At 40.8% G+C, this 5,628-nt stretch overlaps 1 non-coding gene across 1 annotated transcript; it reads left to right on the plus strand.

Annotated features, from left to right (window-relative positions):
• The first annotated feature begins 5,181 nt into the window (after nucleotides 1-5,181).
• On the plus strand, nucleotides 5,182-5,285 carry LOC130959680 (small nucleolar RNA R71). Its single transcript, XR_009078749.1, has one exon. It is a non-coding gene; the product is annotated as a small nucleolar RNA R71 (small nucleolar RNA).
• The last annotated feature ends 343 nt before the right edge of the window (nucleotides 5,286-5,628 follow it).

Below are 5,628 nucleotides of genomic sequence, written 5' to 3' on the forward strand. Positions count from 1 at the left end.
AAAACTATTGGGAGCAACTAAACACCTCCCTAGGAGAGTTGAGTTCCAACATGGGACAACTAAGGGTGGAGCATCAAGAACACTCCATCATCCTTCATGAAATTAGAGAAGATCAAAGAATCATGAGGGAGGAGCAACACAGACAAGGAAGAGACATTGAGGAGCTCAAGCACTCCATAGGATCTTCAAGAGCAAGAAAGAGCCGCCATCACTAAGGTGGACCCGTTCCTTAATTTCCTTGTTCTTTATTCCTTTGTTTTTCGAATTTTATGCTTTATGTTATCCATGTTTGTGTCTTATGATCATTAGTGTCTTAGTGTCTATGCCTTAAAGTTATGAATGTCCTATGAATCCATCACCTTTCTTCAATAAAAACGTGCTTAATTGAAAAGGAAAGAGTTGCATGAATTTTGAATTTTATAATAGTTTAATTATTTTGATGTGGTGGCAATATTTTTGTTCTCTGAATGTATGTGTAAACAGTGCATATGTATCTTGAATTTGTGGTTCATGAATGTTGGCTCTTGAAAGAATGATGAAAAAGGAGACATGTTACTGAGGATCTGAAAAATCAATAAAATGATTCTTGAAGCAAGAAAAAGCTATTCAAAAAAAAAAAAATCGAAAAAAAAAGAAAGAAAAGAAAGAAAAAGAAAAGAAATAAAGTTGTGATCCAAGGCAAATAAGAGTGTGCTTAAGAACCCTGGACACCTCTAATTGGGGACTTTAGCAAAGCTGAGTCACAATCTGAAAAGGTTCACCCAATTATGTGTCTGTGGCATGTATGTATCCGGTGGTAATACTGGAAGACAGAGTGCTTTGGGCCACAGCCAAGACTCAATAAATAGCTATGTTCAAGAATCATCATACTTTACTAGGAGAATCATTAACACTATCTGGACTCTGAGTTCCTAAAGAAGCCAACCATTCTGAATTTCAAGGGATAGATTGAGATGCCAAAACTGTTCAGAGACAGAAGGTTAAAAGCCCCGCTCATCTAATTAATACTGATCTTCACAGATGTTTTTGGAATTCATTGCATATTCTCTTCTTTTGATCTTATTTGATTTTCAGTTGCTTGAGGACAAGCAACAATTTAAGTTTGGTGTTGTGATGAGCGGATAATTTGTATACTTTTTGGCATTGTTTTTAGTATGTTTTTGATATCTTTTAGTTAGATTTTAGTACATTTTTATTAGTTTTTATTTAAAATTCACTTTTCTGGACTTTACTATGAGTTTGTGTGTTTTTCTGTGATTTCAGGTATTTTCTGGCTGAAATTGAGGGACCTGAGCAAAAATCTGATTCAGAGACCAAAAAGGACTGCAGATGCTGTTGGATTCTGACCTCCCTGCACTCGAAGTAGATTTTCTGGAGCTACAGAAGCCCAATTGGCGCGCTCTCAACGGCGTTGGAAAGTAGACATCCAGGGCTTTCCAGCAATATATAATAGTCCATATTTTGTCCAAGATTTGATGGCCCAAACCCGCGAAGCAATCCGGCCTCAGGAATTCCAGCGTTAAACGCCGGAACAGGAATAAAAGTTGGAGTTAAACGCCCAAACTGGCATGGGAGCTGGCGTTTAACTCCAGAAAAGGTCTCTACACGAATTTCCTTGATTGCTCAGCCCAAGCACACACCAAGTGGGCCCGGAAGTGGATTTTTATGTCATTTACTCATTTCTGTACACCTTAGGTTACTAGTTTACTATTAATAGGACCTTTTACTATTGTATTAGTAGACTTTGGTAGCTATCTTCACTTTTATGCTATCTTAGATCTTTGGAGAGGCTGGCCATTCGGCCATGCCTAGACCCTGTTCTTATGTATTTTCAACGGTGGAGTTTCTACACACCATAGATTAAGGGTGTGGAGCTCTGCTGTACCTCGAGTATTAATGCAATTACTATTGTTCTTCCATTCAATTCCGCTTGTTCTTTTACCAAGATATCACTTGTTCTTCAACATGATGATGGTGATGATTGACGCCCATCACCACTCTCACCTATGAACAAGGTGACTGACAACCATTCTTGTTCTACAAGCATTCGAGGCTTAGTGAATATCTCTTGGATTCTTCGGAGTCTTCGTGGTATAGGCAGGACCTGATGGCAGCATTCAAGAGAATCCGGAAGGTCTAACCTTGTCTGTGGTGTTCTGAGTAGGATTCAATGACTGAATGACTGTGACGTGCTTCAAACCCTGAGGGCGGGGGCGTTAGTGATAACGCAAAAGAATCACTGGATTCTATTCCGCGCCTGATTGAGAACCGACAGATGAATTCCGCTATGCCGTGACAGGACATATGCAATCGCTTTCACTGAGAGGATGGGAGGTAGCTGCTGACAACAGTGAGACCCTACACGAGCTTGCCATGGAAAGGAGTAAGAAGGATTGGATGAAGGCTGTAGGGAAGCAGAGAGACGGAAGGGAAGGCATCTTCATACACTTGTCTGAAGCTCTTACACCAATGATATACATAAGTATCACTATCTTTATCTTTTATGTTATTTTCGTTCATCATCATCATATACATTTGAGTTTGCCTGACTAAGATTTACAAGATGACCATAGCTTGCTTCAATACTAACAATCTCCGTGGGATCGACCCTTACTCACGTAAGGTTTATTACTTGGACGACCCAGTGCACTTGCTGGTTAGTTGTGCGAAGTTGTGTAATGCCATGGTATTGAGCCACCAAGTTCTTGGAGCCATTACCGGGGATTATTTGAGTTGTGAAAAAGTATTGTTCACAATTTCGCGCACCAGTTGTTTTGTGTGAAAATGAAGAAGGAATGGGGAGTTTATATAGTGGAGGGAGAGGGGTTGGGTTCGGTCATTTAGGGTGGGTTTGGGTGGAAAAGAGATTTTGAATATGAAGGTAGGTGGGGTTTTATGGGGGAAGAGTGGATAGATGTGATTGGTGAAGGGTTAGTGAGGAAGAGAGATTGAGGTGATTGGTGAATGATGTTTGGGGAAGAGTGTTATGAAAAGGTGTGTGAGAAAGGGAGAAGGTAAGTGGGGATCCTGTGGGATCCACAGATCCTGAGGTGATCCTGTGGAGTCCACAGATCCTGAGGTGTCAAGGATTTCTCATCCCTGCACCCTTTAGGTGTGTAAAATTCCCTCTGTATGCAATCCTGGCATTTAACGCCAGACTGATGCTTGTTTCTGGCGTTAAACGCCACTTCCATGCTTGTTTCTGGCATTTAACGCCAGTCTGATGCTTCTTTCTGGCGTTAAACGCCAGCTCTATGCTCCTTACTGGCGTTTAAACGCCAGTAAGTTTCTCCTCCAGGGTGTGCTTTTTCTTCTGCTGTTTTTGATTCTGTTTTTAATTTTTGTAATTGTTTTGTGACTCCACATGATCATAAACCTAATAAAATATAAAAGAACAAGAGAAATATATATAAATAAAAATTGGGTTGCCTCCCAATAAGCGCTTCTTTAATGTTAATAGCTTGACAGTGAGCTCTCATGGAGCTTCACAGATGTTCAGAGCATTGTTGGGACCTCCCAACACCAAACTTAGAGTTTGAATGTGGGGGTTCAACACCAAACTTAGAGTTTGGTTGTGGCCTCCCAACACCAAACTTAGAGTTTGATTGTGGGGGCTTTGTTTGACTATGTATTGAGAGAAGCTTTTCATGCTTTCTCTCCATGGCTGCAGAGGAAGATCCTTGAGCTTTAAGCACAAGGTAGTCCCCATTCAATTGAAGGACTAGCTCTCCTCTGTCAACATCAATCATAGCTCCTGCTGTGGCTAGGAACGGTCTTCCAAGGATGATGGATTCATTCTCATCCTTCCCAGTGTCTAAGATTATGAAATCAGCAAGGATGTAAAGGTCTTTAACCTTCACTAACACGTCCTCTACCAATCCATAAACTTGTTTTATTGACTTGTCTGCCATCTCTAATGAGATTCTTGCAGCTTGTACCTCAAAGATCTCCAGTTTCTCCATTACAGAGAGTGGCATAAGATTTATACCTGACCCCAGATCACATAGAGCCTTCTCAAAGGTCATGGTGCCTATGGTACAGGGTATTAAGAATTTACCAGGATCTTGTTTCTTTTGAGGTAAAGTTTGCTGAACCCATGTATTTAGTTCACTAATGAGCAAGGGAGGTTCATCTACCCAAGTCTCATTACCAAACAACTTGGCATTCAGCTTCATAATGGCTCCTAGATATTGAGCAACTTGCTCTTCAGTTACATCTTCATCATCTTCAGAGGAAGAATAGTTCTCAGAGCTCATGAATGGCAGAAGAAAGTTTAATGGAATCTCTATGGTCTCTATATGAGCCTCAGATTCCTTTAGGTCCTCAATAGGAAACCCCTTTCTGTCTGGAGGACGTCCCATGAGGTCTTCCTCATTGGGATTCATGTCCTCCCCTTCCTCTTTGGATTCGGCCATTTTGATTATATCAATGGCCTTGCACTCTCTTTTTGGATTCTCTTATGTATTGTTTGGGAGAGTACTATGAGGAGTTTCAATGATTTTCTTGCTCACCTGACCCACTTGTGCCTCCAAGTTTCTAATGGAGGACCTTGTTTCATTCATGAAACTTAAAGTGGCCTTAGATAGATCAGAGACTATGTTTGCTAAGCTAGATGGGCTCTGCTCCAAATTCTCTGTCTGTTGCTGAGAAGATGATGGAAAAGACTTGCTATTGCTAAACCTATTTCTTCCACCATTATTAAAGCCTTGTTGAGGCTTTTGTTGATCCTTCCATGAGAAATTTGGATGATTTCTCCATGAGAAATTATAAGTGTTTCCATAGGGTTCACCCATGTAATTCACCTCTGCCATTGCAGGGTTCTCAGGATCATAAGCTTCTTCTTCAGAAGATGCCTCTTTAGTACTATTGGATGCATTTTGCCATCCATTCAGACTCTGAGAAATCATGTTGACTTGCCGAGTCAACATTTTGTTCTGAGCCAATATGGCATTCAGAGCATCAATTTCAAGAACTCCTTTCCTCTGAGGCGTCCCATTACTCATAAGATTCCTTTTAGAAGTATACATGAATTGGTTATTTGTAACCATGTCAATGAGTTCTTGAGCTTCTGCAGGTGTTTTCTTTAGGTGAATGGATCTACCTGCAGAATGGTCGAGTGACATCTTGGAGAGCTCAGATAGACCATCATAGAATATATCCAAAATGGTCCATTCTAAAAGCATGCCAGAAGGACACTTTTTGGTCAACTGCTTGTATCTTTCCCAAGCTTTATAGAGGGATTCACTATCTTTTTGCTTGAAGGTCTGAACATCCACTCTGAGCTTGCTCAGCTTTTGAGGAGGAAAGAACTTGGCCAAGAAGGTCGTGACCAGCTTATCCCAAGAGTCCAGGCTATCTTTAGGTTGTGAGTCCAACCATGTTCTAGCTCTGTCTCTTACAGCAAAGGGGAAAAGCATGAGCCTGTAAACTTCAAGATCTACTCCATTAGTCTTAACAGTATCACAGATCTGCAAAAATTCAGTTAAAAACTGATAAGGATCTTCTGATGGAAGTTCATGGAACTTGCAGTTCTGTTGCATTAGAGCAACTAGTTGAGGCTTCAGCTCAAAATTGTTTGCTCCAATGGCAGGGATTGAGATGCTTCTTCCATAAAAATTAGAAGTAGGT

Source organism: Arachis stenosperma, chromosome 10 (genome assembly GCF_014773155.1).
Source record: "Arachis stenosperma cultivar V10309 chromosome 10, arast.V10309.gnm1.PFL2, whole genome shotgun sequence".
Taxonomy (NCBI): Eukaryota; Viridiplantae; Streptophyta; class Magnoliopsida; order Fabales; family Fabaceae; genus Arachis; species Arachis stenosperma.